This window comes from Cydia splendana, chromosome 9 (genome assembly GCF_910591565.1).
Source record: "Cydia splendana chromosome 9, ilCydSple1.2, whole genome shotgun sequence".
NCBI lineage: Eukaryota > Metazoa > Arthropoda > Insecta > Lepidoptera > Tortricidae > Cydia > Cydia splendana.
The window spans coordinates 613,971-631,956 of NC_085968.1; the positions used below are offsets into that span (position 1 = coordinate 613,971).

Sequence of the window (17,986 nt, forward strand, 5' to 3'; positions counted from 1 at the left end):
TCCGGACCTATACGATTCTCAAACCTTCAAGAAAAGAGCATACTCCCATCTTAAAGGCCGGCAAACCACTTGAAACCCCTTAGGCGTTGTGGCTGTCCACTCTCCACGGGCAACGGTATAATTGCTTTTTCGTCTGCTCATTTTACTCCACTATCATAAAAAAAACTTACGGCCCGATTCGAACTTTAAGATACGTCAATTAATAGATATAGAAACGATATGGATTAGGTATGTCAGTGTCAAATGTGACGTTTCTTCAAACAATAACGTCACTTTTGACACTGAAACATCTAATCCATATCGTTTCTAGATCTATTAATTGACGTATCTTAAAGTTCGAATCGGGTAGTTAGTCAAACTATGTTCATACAGTCATGCTCTGTGAAGTCAAAAATGCCTATATACTTTTGATGCTGACTGCATTTTTAAATAAGTAAGTGCCAATAAAATGATTTATTTTATTTTATACGAACGTATTTTTTTCTAAACCCCAAATAAAAGATCAAAGGTAAAACTTGCCTAAAACCCAAACAAGTCGGGCATACGATTGTTTTGCAAAAACACAGCGTGTATCACATCACCAGAATCCCGTGAATGCTTTTACAAAACACTGCCCAGGGCAACATCGTGTATTAAGTAAACCAGTCTTACGTGATCTATTACTACAGTACAAATATAGTACTACTACAGTAAACCCCCTTAATAAAGTTCTGGAAATACAGTCAAAGTGGTCAAATACTCTATGGTAACAAACATATGTATATATACAAATATACTAAACTATGTACCATATATTTTCAACTACATAATTATATTCGAAGTTATTAGTAACAATTATACTGGACGTTATGCCCATTGGGTGCTAGAACACCAGCGTCAGGGCGAGAGACGCCTGCAAACCAAATAAACGTGAACCCTACATCCGTAACAAATATTCTTGATAGGAGACCAACTTATATTGGTGTGTTTTCTATATCTAACACCTGCGGCGTTCTGTCAGCAATACGATTTTCCCAAAACCAGTATAACTTGACCTCTGATAACAGTTAGTTATTATGGATCTTGGGATCTCATTTAAACTGGTTACTTAATACGAGACAAAGAGATGTGAGTAACTGTCCATACAAAAGGGCTTACGTCACTAGAAGACGCAAATCACTTATGATCTTTTAAATGAGAGTTCACTTGGATAAATGAATTCGTAGGGAATTTTAAAATATAACCCCTCTTTTTGATGCGCAGTCGGGTGAGAGGAACATGTTTAGGTGGTGTAACGCAGCGGATAATTAAAGAATACCCTATAATAATAAGGATGGAAAAATATCAGTCAGTATTAGTATTAGTAATAAATAAATAAATAGTAAAATATTTTTTCATGAAAATGAGGAAATATTTTGTACATATTTATATTTTGAAAAAAGTAGTTTTCTTTTACTATGTCACGCAATAAAACGTTAAAAATCTATCATTTCAAAAAAACCTTAATATATTTGTGTTACCAATAAAAATAACTAAAAATAAAAGTAAAAATGAAAAATAAAAATCCAAAAAGTAGATAGCAGAGCGTGGTTTCGATCCACGGACCTCTGGGTTATGGGCCCAGCACGCTTCCACTGCGCCACTCTGCTTATAATAGAGCGGGCGAAATTACGGTATAGGTGCCGCGAGCGCTGTCGTGAGGTTAGTGATGACGCGCGGAGTTAATTTTAGATATCGGTGATTCATGAAACTAATAATTTACTGCGATTAGTGTAGTCACTGTAGTATTTAGATGTACCTATTTCGTACATTTATCGCTTATAATTATAATTTTAGTGGAGCTTTTAAATAAATTTCCTGATTATTATTGAGTATTTACATGCAATTAATAATTGTATGTTGCATGAATTTTAAACAATATTAATAAATACACTGTAACAAATAGACGGTCGGATTTCAATTGCAATATCTACAAATTAGAATTATAAATAAATAAAATAAATAAATAAAAAAAAAAACATAAATACATAGGTTAGGTATATTTACAAAAAATAATACAGAATTGATGGTTTAATATCATTATGATTATTAATATTAAATCTGTTACAAATAATACAGCGCTTTTCACACTCTCACTCAATTCGCTACTCGACAAATTCTATAAATGAGATGAAATATGAAATACAATAAGTGAAGTGTTTAGCAACTCAGCACAAGTGGCAAGTAGCGAGTATCAGTACCCGGGGCAACACTCTAGCCAGTGAACTGAACGAGTACTTCAATGCAAGCTAATTGTAGTGAAGTTATTGAAGGGGTTTTTTCGACTTTTTGTGTCGTGTTTAAGTACCTATGGTTATCAGGAACTTTTATATAACTTGTACCTAATTTTTATATTTAAATTAAAATTTGTGCTTAGGGCTTGACAAGTTTTGGTGATCTTTAACAAGCCAACCTTAATCCAGTACATGGAATCAGCCCTTGCAAATATGTATGTATGATCTAGGGGCTGTCCATAAATTACGTCATCGATTTTTGACGATTTTGACCCCCCCTCCCCCCTAAAATCATCCAAAAGTCATGCTACGAATGACCCCGTTTCCTCCTACGTCATGCTACTATCATCCGATGTCCAGACCCCCCCCCCCTAATTTGAAATGACGTAATTTATGAATAGCCCCAGTAGTTGTTGCATGACATTTTTATAAGTACATGAAATATGTCAATCTCCGTACTGCACCTTTGCGTGGTGCCTTCTTAATAAACTTTTTGCAAAGCTGTAGGTTTTATTGCTTAAGATAAAATATATACCAATGTATTAGGCTATTTGACTATTAGTCAAATCAGTTTCTTTTTTCGAACTGTCAAAACGATTTGCTACTTTGCATTTTATGTGAAATACTAGCATGTGACGTCACGATCAAATTACCTACTATTTATAGTTTTATACGGGTTTTAAAATAGAAATTGTGTCTAGGTACAAATAACTGCTGTCTACGTTTCTCTATTAATCTTCTGGTGTTTTATTTTTTGAATGGTGTATAATAATTTATTTTAAATACAGTCAAATACCCTATTGCACGTGAACTGTAGCGTATATTAATGCACTTTAATGACCAATAAAACAATTTTGTTATATTCATTACTAGAAAGGCTTTTTATGATTATGTACCTACACTATAAAACTAATATAGGTATCTACAGCCTATTACGTCGTATTTTTATCAAATAGAATACAACACCGAAAATAATATTCGCAATTTTAGCAATAAATGTCATTGAATGCAACACGATATCCTAATGCACTCATTAGCAATGAGCATGTGGTCACTGCGAATAAAACGTCAAACTAAACATTTCAATAACGACCTAAGTTCACTATAATTATGTACACACTTACGACCTTTTGGAAAAAATAAGATCATAATATCCAAATACCGAGCAGAATTAACAAATATGCCATAACTGCCGTAACTGTCCATTTATAACAGAACGTCATATAGATGTTACATTTCCAACGACTTATATGACTTTTTAAATTATCTGGCTATCATAGGGCTGGTACACTTACAATGTGCACCTCGGGGAGTCCGCGGAGGCCAATAAAATGGTACAAAGACACCCCGCGGTGACCCTAGCTTTCTTTATGGTGGGGTGTTGGTTATTGCCTGGTCGGAATGTGAACCCTTTGACGAAGTTTAATAAGATTGGGACGATTTATGGCTGTTTTGACACCTCTGGAGCATTGTTTGTAATTAAAGACGTTATATCATAGTAATAATAATATGTAGGTGTAGATAGAAAATCACTTACAGGCCTATTCGGATTTCGAGATAATCACAAGATCTTTAGACGATTTAGAGATCAACTAGATCTACATTAGATATCGACTAGATGTGACTTGGATATCTAAGTTATAACTTGTCGAAATCGTTCAAGAGGATCTCCAGAATCGCGGAAACGTCAAATTTGACATATCTATCGTACAAATATCTTTAAATTATCCATATCGTAACTTGTTGAAGTCTAGTAGAAATCTAATTCATTTTCCGAATCGAGCCGTTAATGTACCTATTGTTAGTCCAACGTTATATGCTATATATTAACTTATTTCTTAAGAGAAAAATCAAATAAGTAAGTAGGTACATTGCTGAATGTGATGATGATGAGGTTGACCTTACTTAAACTAAATTTATTTTACAGCCTATTTTACTTACTTCTTTCTTTCAAATCAGGCATAATAATAATTATTATTTATTCTGAATGTAAAACAATAATTATTTGGTATTTTACTTATGTATTTACTTAGGCAAAATTGTAAAGTGCCGATTTCGCCGAAACTTAAAAAAAATGAGAACGGCAGTAGTTATAGGTTATAGGTACGTTTACTTTTATAAACTCACACCCACCAGCATGTCGGCAACCCATCGAAACATTAAAACAGTACTTAAATAATGTAACATGTTTGATAAGAAAGTCATTTACAGTCCAGCATACGGCTAACAAATAAAACGAAACGTCGAAGAACCCTCGCAAAGGGCTGAAAGGGGCTACTCGAGCCATAAACCAAAATTAAAAGTTTTCGATACATTGCGCTCTCACAATAAAACCATTCCGCTCCTGACTAAATACTCCGCATTAAGGTGTCGTTAGTCAAATGACACAGCTTCCAAAACCATCAATCATAAGCCCATTAGTCTACACAAACAAAACTGAACTCTAAGCTACGAGAACTAAAATTTAAAATTGAGTGAGTAAATATGGTGGTTAGGATGTTTTCGGAAGCATAGGTGACGATAAAAAATCTTTATGAATGGGGTTGGCGTGTGACGATGTTGCCCTACTTTAATAAATTATATCAGCAATTTTGCGAATTGTTTTATGAGCGTCTTTCACATTTTGTCGTAAGAATGTAGAAATTCACCTTTTCCTTACTCCTATGTCTAGTTTGATAAAGTCATTGTTATTTCGATTTGAAAAGATTTTTGTTAAAAATAGAACCACAAACGTTACATTGCAAATATGCTTTATTTTATCCCCCATGTCCCTTCCATCATTCATAATAGTGGTCGTCATCAAAAGGGACGTTTAACAAATGATACGACGCACTTCTATTGTTAAACCTTTTGTTATTTTGCTCTTACTTTTTATATTCCAGTCATAAACTGTAGTAACAACAGCCCGTTGTTTTGCATTTTCGACTTTATCGCCGTCACCTTTGTTATCAGATTCGTAACGGCTCGTATCGTGATCGCCCAGTTTTATTCTCACATCGTTCCGATCGTGTATAGCTAATAAGTCACTTGTGTATAATTATTATTTTATTGCTCAGTACGAATGCAAGTCATGCACATTTATGTTTGGGTGCTGTCGTCTTTTTACTTTCGTTTTACTTTTCATCGTCGCAGACACATTGTTTTGTTGAAGGCGTAGGACGTATTTTATCTTTCTCAGTAATAGTATGATCATATTTTTAAGCGTCCATTACAAACTGCACCTTATGGTTAAGCGGTAAGAGATCGTTCCGAACACGCGTGGTTTATTGTCAATGATTTTTCTTAAGTTGACACTGAGGGCCATCATCGCTCGCACCGTGTAATTAGAGGTACATAAAGAAGGCGAATAAAGATACGTTGCGTTACGATAAAACTCTCGGGACGCTAAATAAAATCTCATTGAGCTGTTTACACATTTTGAATTCAAATTTATGCGCCGTACCGACTTGTTGCTCCAACTTACGACTGGGTTCCCGCGCGATGTTTTATGTATTGAAAAATGTAAATATATAGGTGATAAAGTTTACGTCAGGGACGATAAATATGAATAACATCGCATCAAACCTCTATCATCTGGGGGTCTAAATCCCCGTTTTATAGCATCGGTGTGGATTGGAGCAATCTTTTAACAAATCGAAGTGATAAATGTTATGAATGAAATTTATGTCAGCTGCATGAAAGCACTTGTCTAAATTGTCGCTAAGACGAGGTTCCACGCTGTAGTCACGTATGCAGCTTTTTAGCGTTATCTTTATCAATATATCTGTCCAATCTCTCTGGTGTTTTGTCCGAGCAGATTTGTTGGTGCAGTTAGTTCGATTGATAGCATCGCCACGTGTCCATTGTGCCGTGTTCCCAGGCTTGGCACGTGTACTTCATTATTTTCGCGCCAAAATGTTCCTCCAACGCTTTGTTGGGAGATTAGGCGTGAGTCTGACTGGGGTGGCTACTGGTTTTTGGTTTTGGTGACTTTTTGGGAATACGAATACAATTACCTCACTTTTGTGAATAGTTCGACGTTTTAATAGCCACCTTTTCCAAAGAAGTTGAATTTTTATTATAAATTATGTATTATGTAAAATGCAGCAGTAGATAATGTTATTGAAGTTAAACGTCGATACGTTTAGAAGGTTTAACTTTGTTCAGAAATAAAAAGGTAATTTACCTTAACCACGCAACAGGCTGTCCAATTTCAAACCTATCATAACCAACTGTCGTTACTGCTATTCGTTCCATTAATACCAAAATCGCCACGCATTAGTTCCACGCGTAAAAATAATAGTTCCCGGGTGTCAACACACGTATCACTGGCCTTGTTTTATCCCCTATTACGACCCCAGCACAAAAATATTGAAACACAGACGGCGGGCCATTGTTGGCTGGTGGGCGGAACCAGCCATATTTATTATTTTTGTCACCATTGTATTGTTGGGATTATAGCCAGTATTTAGATGAAATTGGGGATAAGGTCCGCTAATCTCGCTTTTGGCGTCGATATCGATTTTTAACGCGGCACAACACTAGTCGGGAGTGAGGTAATATACAGATTTTTTTAAATAAATCTAACGTACTCTAATTACCTACATATAAAAATTTGAGAGCCCACTATTTGCCTACAACCTGTCTTCAGCTCGGACAAAATATTGTATGACTAGTCTTAAGTAATTTTTGACATCAATAAAGTAAAAAAAAAGTATTTTTTTATCTTTATAATATATTTAAAATATCGACAACCCTATCCCACTTGCGTAGGCGCCGACATCATAGCGTTTATGACTTACACGCTTTATGTCCTGAGGTTTGCCGAGTCTGTCTTTTTACGATATTAGCACCATTGACACTCTTATTTGATCACTTCTACACCTTATCGTAAAGGAATAAGGGTTATAATTGGACACTTTAAGTGTGCTGCTTGGCAATGATGAATAAATAGGCTTTAAGGAAATATTGTAAGGTCGTAACCCGGGAGAAAGCACGGATAGAAAATATAGTTGAATGAGTATGATTTTATATGACAATCTTTAACGAGGAAGTAATATTAGGAAGAGAGGTGATTAAAGACAAGTAAAAGGAAAGTGAAGTGTGGTTGAAAGTCAGAAATATCAAGTTTCACTTATTGGTACATTTACCTACCTATAGCACACTAAACTCCTTATAATTGTTTTATAATGGCACTATTCAGATCTTTCTCAGAGTAATCAGGAACGAACAGATACTTAACCCTGCATACGCCAAATTTACACCTTGTTATCATCACACATCATACTACGTTCAAACAGCCACTTTAACCCTTCAAAAGTCCAATCCAAGTATCAAATGATTCTTAACCCTTTCGTCAACTATACTTTACAAGTAATTATTATATCTTTGACCGTGTAAGCCATTACACACATCGTATCACGTCCAGCTTTAACCCCCCAAAAGATCAATACAAGTAGCAGTTATTACTTAACCCTACCGTTCAACTACACTTTACAACTAATGATTACATCTTGCCCACATCTTACTATCATACCATGTCTAGTCACCTACTTTAACCCCCCAAAAGTCCAATCCAAGTGCCTGATATTCGCGAGTAACCCTTCGCTGCAGTTGGCTTATTTTGGCCGAGACTTGAATGTATAATTAGTCTGGTAGTTTAAGATAGCTTTGTGATATTGAACTGAGTTGGATTTGTTTGAAGCTTGTAAGTGAAACTAGTTTTGAGTTATGTTATTGTAGTTTAGAATGGCATTTTGTAAAATTAATCTACGTTTTGTATGATATATGTCCGGTAGCTTACATTTAGTGTGTGTTCATCAGTCATATTATTTTCCATTCAACTTTTTTTAAATAACAACACATACGAGTACCTACTTTCATTAGGTACGAGTAATCGAGATTTTTGGTGCATAGCGGCAATATGGAAAATGATTAACGTTGAAGGGTATACATAATGTATGTATTTAAGTAATTTGTATATTATACAGTATATCGTTGTCTGAGTACCCACATCACAAGCCTTCTTGAGCTTACTGTGTGATTTAGTTAATTTGTGTAAGCTATAATATTTATATTTTATTTATTTACCGATAACAGGATTGTCGATGTTTTTGTTTGGTCGTGTTAGGAAGGTGCTTACTTACATTTATTTGTTTTTATGATTTTCTGATACACAACTAAAACATTTACAGCATTGCCAAAACAACGTTTCCAATTTTTAATTATCATCCGGGGAGAAAAATCATTACTTTGGGGATTGTTTTGGCGCCGGGGCCGGCAATCAATACCGGCCCGCGCGCGGAATACTAATGATTGCAGCACTTTCCAATGTCGGGGGAAGATATTTCCCGTTTTAACAAGACTTTTTCCTACTGAGCATTTTACTACACTGAAAGAAATGATTGCATAAGAGTAATAAAACATTTTCTTGCTAACTTACACAAATTTTGGACTTGCCAACAGGTCCGTTTGTAACAACAAAATCTGTCTTAGGATATTGAAAAACATTTGTTTTTGTTAAGTTGAGTTATTTTAAATTCAGTTAAAAAAAAATCAGTGTTGAATGAACGTTACTTACCTATTTTTCATAGTTTGCTTTAACTAAAACCCTAATCGCCTACACAGGTACCTACGTGTTATCATTGTGCTATTAAATATGACGTTTCAATCTAAATCAACAAGCATCGTAATTTCAACCAAAGGCTGGTATGGCATAACTTTTGAGGAGCTACTGTGGAGCTGTAGAAAAGTAAGTTAGGTAAATTATCTAATGTTACCGTGTTGCACAGTGTTATACAACATATAACTATCATGCGGTTATTCTCAAGCAAAATGTGCCATATCAAATAAGTAAGACCTTAAGAATCCTACGTATTCAAACAGTAACTGAATTACATTAGATGCAATAATAGTTTTTAGAGAGTTTAGATAAATTAAACACTTACCTTTCGTGACAAAACTCAAACCCCATTCATCCAAATTGACACGAAGTTGCATCGTTCCTGCTTTATCTAAATCTCTAACCGATTTCATACAACACTACCGAACGTGACACCACTATGCAAATCCGCGCACTTCAACTAATAATCCTTCCCAATATCTTAGAGCAAATACTTCTCTCAAGAGCCAATCCAATCATCGCAAACGTAACTATCAGAGATAACCCGAGCCCAGGAGAATACGTCCAAATCAACTTATTTCGTTTTGAGCCCCTGTTGACTTTTCCAATGTTATCTTAGTTTACTTAATCAGGCAACCGATTCGGGGCCCTCCTGGGTGCTTTAACCGACCCTTTCAGAGGGTTATGCCTTGGCCTTATCTTTTTAATTATGAGCGTGCGATCGTCAGTTTTAATTCTCGCAAGGTCCGTGGGGCGATAGGTGATATTAATTGTGTGACGTTAATATCCGTATCGTTATGGCAATGTTGATTACTGAGGCCCATTTCTTATGGTATTATTTAGACTAATGATGGTGGGTTGTCATAGCTACCCATATAAAATGGCAGTTAATGTTTTTGGTCGAAAAACTTTTGTGAGAAATGTGCCTCTCCAATTTTAGGCGTATCATACACCGGACAGACGTTAACTGATATAATTGTTGGGCTTATAAAAATATATGTAGGTATTTTACATCTTTTATTAATGCTAGAACATAAAGCCACAATAAAGTAGAACAAACCTTTTTAAGTCACTTTTACAATATTGTGCGATTTACCTATGAAGTAGTTTGTGGTGAAAAACACCCGTTCTTTTGTAAGTATTCCTAGATCCTGATCACTTTTGGTTGGTCTTCCATTTTTTGAGAAATATACCTAGTATGCAAAGATTGCCTCCATTGCCGCTTGTTAAACACTTCTAGCAATAAAAATGACCTCCGTTACCTGCTTGTTAAACAGTTCTAGTAATAAAAGCGGGGAATGGGAAATTTAATACGACATTTGTTTTGTTCTATCTCTATCAACTGCGCGTTTTTTTTTTTCGGAATTATTCTGTGTCTTATGCGTACGGGTTGTGTAGTAAAACGATTTTTACTTATTGTCTAAACCCATTGTGCTTAAAATGGATTTAAAACCTACAACAGCGTTCTATAAATTGGCCGTTATAAGTAATAATAAATAAAACTGTCCTTTGTCGCCGCAACTCCCCGCCATTTGCAATCCCTCAAATCTGGTGTCAAACTACATCCCATCTGTCACTGCGTGCCATAAAAACTTAATAAGCGATCTGTCACCATAAAATACCCATTAAAAAGCCGTCGGCCACGTTTAAAAGTGCATCAAGGAGGAATCGTAACTTAATTACCAAGAGACTTGGCGGCTCAGATTTCAGTGGGGTAAGTGCGAAGTTTCTCACTCGCACTGTCCGATTTTGAAAGGGATTATTTTCATCCATTAATCTTGTATGACTTGTTATAAGTATGAAATAACTGTGTGCATATAGGGTTTCGTGTTGCCTACAACGTAGTTATTTATAAGTATATCGTTTATTTTTAAAGTTATAAGAGCAGTCATAAAACTTAAAATACCTTTGTTGACTATATTATTTATAAGAATGTTTGCTTATTTTTTATTATTTGGAGTATTAAAATCGGCTTCATAAGTCAATACGATTCTATTCATCAAAAAATCACATTACCTACCCCCAAAGGGTTTTCAACTTTCAAGTGTCCACAGGTTTTTAAATCCCCTCCGGTATATATGCAAATATTTACTATCAGAGCACATAGCAGGTACATACCGACCCTCACAGGCGACGGTTGACTGACTCCCAACGAATCATTCGTGTTTACCCTACCCTGTAGGGTAGTCTGTAGGTGTAGACTCAATTTGAAATTTGCCCGGGTCTGAGCCAATCCGGCTGTTAATTACGTTCTTGTCTGCGCTTATGAATAACGACTGGGTTTTGATTGTGATTATGGAGTTTTGTTCGTCTGTGTTCACCCTTTTGGTGGTGTGTTATCGCAATGAGGTACAGATCGCGGTATTTAAGAACGAACAAATGAAGCATAAATGGAATTACAAACATATATCAAAATATAGACATAAATACTAAAGAAGAAGTGAGAAAATGGTGACAAAGCCCTTCAGTAGCGGAGGCTGGATTCGAACGGGCGTCTTCAGCTTATTATGCGGCTAATGCCCTGGACAACTAGACTACTATGTCATGTCTAATATCGTACGGTTGTGTGGTGTGTAGTGGTTTCATCATCATTATCTCCTCCTAGCCGATTTCGGCCACAGCGACTGCATTATACCGCTGAGAGCGTCGCTGGTGCGCTCTCAGGTGACAAAGCCAATTTTCACACGTGGGACACTTGTGGGACACATTATACGGACAACGATATCGGAAACGAGATGTTGTTTCTACCACGCGACATCTATGCCGAGAACTTGGGTTGCCTTTCCGCTATTTTTGACTACGTGCACAAGAAACAGGTGTAGTAGTTTAGTACTTAATACTAAAGCACTGATTGAAATTTGTGCTTTGAACAAAATTTCTTTAATAATCCAATATAATATTACTCCTGGCTGGTGTGGTAACCGAGCAAGCACCAATGTATAAGGAGATCCAGACGCGGAAGTGGCATTGGATTGGGCATGTCCTCAGGAAACCTAACACCCACCTATCTAAAGTGGCCTTGACCTGGAAGATGCCTGACAAACGGAAACTTGGGTGGAAACGGAAACGGGAGCAAGAGTTGGGTGTATTGGGGATTAGGGATGATGTGACAGGAGATTACCCAAGCTGCCCAGGACCGGAGACAGTGGAAGAATATGATTCGAGCCCTACACCTAAAGTTGCGCCGTTCTCGTGAACGGTCTCCGTTTTGAATGGGCAACGTTCTCGCTCGAGAATATTTCCCATAGTAAACGAAGAACGTTCTCGCGAACGGCACAACAGATGGTAACAGGAGGAAAAGTAGAAGAAAAAATATGTGTCGTGTAATAAAAAAAAACTTCCAAGATGAATAACAGGATTTTCTATGTAACCTAGGTTGTTATAGTAGTTTCTTTGAACAACATTTTCACCACACTTAGGTCTCCATTACCGTTATGCAAAACACTAGAGTTTTTGCTAAACCGATAACCGAAACATGTGTCGAATCAACCGTTTTGCATGGCAAAGGCGGTTAAAAATAAACGCTGAATAAAGCTGTAACCATGTGCCGGCGGTCGGTGGGTTAGGGAATTAGTTTACCGCGTTTTAGGGTTCCGTAGACAAAGTTCCAAAGAGTCTAACAATAGAATTCACTACCTGTATCCTAAACTATATAAACTAATGACGTTTGCATAAATAAAGAGGAAACGGAAAAATCCACAGAACAAGTCGCGACTCAATGACACTATTAGCCCAACGCGCTTGAGGTATCGAAGCTTACCCAATGAGTACATAATAAAATCAAGATTTTTTTCCATCATGACTAAAATGGATGCTAGTAACGCAGAAAGCAATCCACTTTTTGCATTACTTTTTTACCAAAACACGTACCTATTCCTAAATAAATTGAACATTTTAGTATTATATTTCACGCTAACCCTCCAACTGCAGTATCGTCCGATCATGCCCCAGGGGCCTCGGATTAAAAGCCCGGTAACCCTGCTTATGCCCGCGCGAGGATTTACGCGGGTATCACAATGACCGCGCGCCGCTCCGGTGTGAGAGCGAGACAGTGCTATGCACATACAGAGCGATGTCTTGCTCACACTGGAGCGTTGTGCGGTCCGCATCAGGCCGCCTTCAGCGGTATAAAGATATGCGCGCAATAGAAGTAAACATGGTGTTTTATGGCACCATACTGTACTAACTTTTCGGAAATGTGAAGTTTTACTTAGGAATTATTTGAGATTGATTGCCAAATATTTATAATTTGATTTAGTGTTCTACTCATGGAAAATACAAAAAAGTGCTATTGTGGGCTATTGTAGTTTCTATCTTTATCTTCTAAAAATATTTTTTTTGTATAATCCATATTTTTCAATAATTATTCGCTGATGAAATCGGTCTGATAAAAAGTCAATGTTAGACGATAAGTACCTAACAATAAGAGAATGCCAAATTTATTTTATTACTTATCATCACAAAAAAATAATTAAAAACGGATTTTAGTATTCTGAATAATTTGAATGTGTATTGGTGTGCCAGCCACATACTTATTAGAGAGTTGTATTTAAACATAATTATTATTTAAGTGGAGCTCTACAAAATTTGAATAATTCTAATTTGAAAGACTATTTTGTATATTTGTATGTATACACTCTTTATTATACAAAACACAAAAGACAAATTTATGGCACAGGATAGGCAGTACAAAGGCGAACTACACTAAAGACTATTTTACACATTAAATTACCTGCAACCTGTGAAACCACATATATACTTATATGAAACCTTAGGAAGTTTAGCCGAGAAACTGTCACGCTGGGACTTTAGGTAAAGGATTAATGGCTTACCGCCGTATTAGCGGAGTATGACAGGTGCTGAGTATCGACCCGGCACTTTAGGCACCTGGAAATGTAGTATAGAATAAAGATCGATTCTATTTTAACAGTTTTTTAGTGGTTTCGATACGACCTTGACGATTATCCTAGCAAAGATATATGTAACTCCGTATAAGATAGAGTCCTCCGTAAGAGATAGGTAAAGTCTAAGGAAATAACGAGCCTCGGAAATCAACAAAAAGTCATTCTTGAATAGATGGCGCCACACATTTGGCCTGTACTCGGCTAGATGGCACTGTCGACGCCGTTTGATATTTAACAATTTTAACACATATCAGTAAAAGAACACGGGTCAAAGTGACATAAAAATAATAAATAAATATTAAAAAACCATTTATCCTTATTTATAATAATTTTATGATATTTTTACACATTTTTAATTTTAGTTTTTAATCATGTGTCGATAGATGGCAGTAAATTTACTGTGACTTCAAAATTTACTATGACAGTAATCCTCTATACTATCTATTCTCTTCGATCTTAGTGATTGGCGCGCATCTAACACACGAGTTTCACTTCATTTCTCATTCTCATGTATCAATGAACGTGAGCGATCTTCAATGTCGTGTCAAAACCCGTTCAAAACCATGACATATCGTTACATCAGAATCGAGCTCCAGTTCACTATTTATTTACCGATCACAATCAGACTCAACTTTTTAAACAATAAAATAACAACTAACTTCGAGACCTTGACATGATTTTGCAGATGAACTTTATTTCCTACATGGTTGGAAAAAAAATTGTGGTGGTGTACCTACGGAATTTACTGCAGACAAATTTGGCGGCATTGACCTTACCTGCCTAACCTAAGTACTGAAGCTGTAAACATTTTAGTAGGTACTTCGGTACTTTATTACTTTATACGGGAGATAATGAAACTTTATCAACTTACAAGAGCAGTTTTTACAATGCAAGACAAATTTGCATCGAGTGTGAAAATCAAAATGAGAACCATTAACACGTACGCGCATACTTTTTACCGATCACTGATCTAGTCAAAACTTTGAAAAGACTCAATCAAAATCCCTTTCAACACACCGCATCTCATTATAGTTTAATTTAAACCACTAAATTATCCCTTTCTGCAATGACAAATAATTCTACTTCCTTGTTAGCGACTGACTAGGGGACATCGCTTTTTATTACGACACGGTTCCATTACCTTCACACCCACAGGCAAATTTAGACTCTAATGTGTGTTATTGTGGTTTAAAATTGAAGAGTGTTAATGTGTAGAAGGTCTGTTGTAAAGTGAGGAGTGTTGCGGTGAGCCAAAATGGATGTTTTCGGTGAAGGCGTCAGCCTGCATGATGGGATTGAGTATGGAAGTATGAACTAATCCCCCGTCGGTGATAACTCAATAACGTTGGATAATTACGCCTTTGATGCTGCCCCGGCCCTCTGAAATCCTAATTACAGATAAAAAGATAAGTTCGCAGATGGTGAGATAAAAAGATAAGTTTGCAGATGGGTGTGCTTTTTGACGAGTTAGACGGACACGCTGTGACCACTTGATGTACTGACGAAGAATTTAAAAAGGCGTTGCTTTTAAAAGACTTTTCTATACATGCACTCATTGAATTGATAGGATTTATTCAGAAATGCCGTTATTTGGAATAGAATACTTTATTGCATACAAACATGGATGGAATGGAACATAAAGGTATACATGTGACACCGTGCAAGGGCACGGCAATATAAGAGGGCTACAAGTAGGTGATTTGATTACATTTATGTAGGTATACACAGTTTAAGATACTTCAGAGTAACTTCGAAAGCAGGATCATTTTGAAAATCGCCAATATCAAGATAATATTAGCGAAGTAACTAGAAGCACTTTGTACTGTTGCAACAGTAAGCAAGATGCCTTGATAAGCATTGCAGTAGCGTGAGCGTTGCCAAAGTATCTTCTAGTTTAATAGATTAGATATTACCTCAATGCACCTTAAACTACATATGTGTAAATTTCGTAGTAAGATAACTATAAGAGAAAAAAATATATAGAAAAATGTGAGCGTCTTGTTAATAATTATACGAATGTAGTATACATACAGCCATCTCTTTGTCAAAATTGATGAGAAGACTATCCACATAGGTATTGCCCCTGACAAGTTGCAGAGGCTAGGCTCTCTGTTTTCTAATTCTAAGGATTTACGAAGTTTTTGTCGCAAGCTTTATCACTGCGCGAAAAAAACAAGGTCACATTTAAACCAAACAAACCACGGAAACGACCAAAGAAACCACACTAGGTCACCCATAAAAAATAACCTAACTAATTGTTCATACTGAAATAGCAAATAAAATCCTAGACTTCCCACACGCGAGCTAGTCACGCTAGCCCATTCTATTTCAATTAATATGCAAAATTTTATCGCCAACTAAAAATCTAAATATTAAAATGTATGTCTGTCCCAAGGGGGTAGGTACAAATTGCGAAATTAAAAGTCCCTTGATAGTATCTTCGTTAGGGGTAGGTTAGGGTAGGTAGGGGAGGTGTCGGCGCGTACACCTACCCCTGGCGTGCGTGTTTTTGAGTTTAAATTAAGCGTGCATAAGTGTGAGCGTGGAACGTCACTAACGATGACGGCATGGTATTTTATCCTCCTTTTGTATAGCTAAGTCTATAGCTAATAGCTGCAGAAATACCTATCCCCCACTGTTTTAAAAGGTGGTTTAGATGTTTTTGCAGTATGGAGCCGACTGTAGCTTCCATGGTGATTTTCAGGAGAATAAATAAATAAATAAATTACTGTCCAACCAGAAATGACACTTTTGACACTAACCGATCGTACCCGTAACCAATCCAGATCAAATGTATAACTTGTTACCACCAGGAACTACACATTTGACAGTAACCGATCGTATCCATAACAAATCCAGATCAAATGTTTAACTTGTTACCACCAGGAACTACACTTTTGACAGTAACCGATCGTATCCATAACAAATCCAGATCAAATGTATAACTTGTTACCACCAGGAACTATACTTTTGACAGTAACCGATCGTATCCATAACAAATCCAGATCAAATGTATAACTTGTTACGACCAGGAACTACACTTTTGACAGTAACCGATCGTACCATAACAAATCCAGATCAAATGTATAACTTGTTACGACCAGGAACTACACTTTTGACAGTAACCGATCGTACCATAACAAATCCAGATCAAATGTATAACTTGTTACGACCAGGAACTACACTTTTGACAGTATCCGATCGTATCCATAACAAATCCAGATCAAATGTATAACTTGTTACGACCAGGAACTACACTTTTGACAGTATCCGATCGTATCCATAACAAATCCAGATCAAATTTATAACTTGTTATTACAATCAGAATACACCTCCTGCTTTCTGGTCGACCTTTCAATTACTCCATTCATTTTGAACAAATCTATTCTAAACACCGCTATATTCTATATTTAGACTTAGACCAAGCTAAGTTGGCAGCGATTTTGATAGCTCAGACGAGACGCTGCATGTGTTATTTTAAACGTCAAACTTCTATGACATTCTGACGGTTACTCAACACTTGCACCGTCTGGGCTATCAAAATTGCTGGCAACTTAGCTTGGTCTGACTCTTGGTAATTATGTATTTCTAAAGTTAAAGTTTCCTATACTTCTGGAGAGTTTTCCAACTTAGAAACTCTCCGTAAGTTGGACGTATATCTGTAGACACTAGCAGCATTATTTCCTCTCATTTATTAGCCGTCCGCTGGCAACGTCAGTTTTTTACAAGAGGGCAGTAAGAGCTATAAGAGGCCTGCCCGATATTGACTCTCGAGGGCCCTCTGGCTTCTTTATCTGGCCTTTGACGTTAGCGATTTATGACATACTCGTCATGTGATACACACGGTGGCCAAAAAATAAGTGCATTCTCGTTGCCAGGGAGGTTTTAGGATTATACTGAGCAACTTTTACTATGGGACCAACCCCGAAATCGCGAAAAAAAATTTACCCTCCCATAGAAAATGGACCAGCCAAAATGTATGAAAATAAATAGCCAAAATTTATTTTCGCGATTTCGGGGTTGGTTCCATAGTAAAAGTTGCTCAGTATAATCACAAAACCTCCCTGGCAACGGGAATGCACTTATTTTTTGGCCACCCTGTATTTTCTCTACTATTTATGGTGGTCACAAACAATGGACTTCTTAATCTCGGTTTCCAACGGTTTGCCTAGTTTTAAGATAGGTGAGGACTTTATGAAGAAAGGAAAGTCAAATAAGCTTTAAGGTAC

General features: G+C 36.5%; 1 non-coding gene across 1 annotated transcript; it reads right to left on the reverse strand.

Moving 5' to 3' along the window:
* Positions 1-1,556: 1,556 nt before the first annotated feature.
* On the reverse strand, positions 1,557-1,628 carry Trnam-cau (transfer RNA methionine (anticodon CAU)). The gene has a single exon. It is a non-coding gene; the product is annotated as a tRNA-Met (tRNA).
* Positions 1,629-17,986: the final 16,358 nt, after the last annotated feature.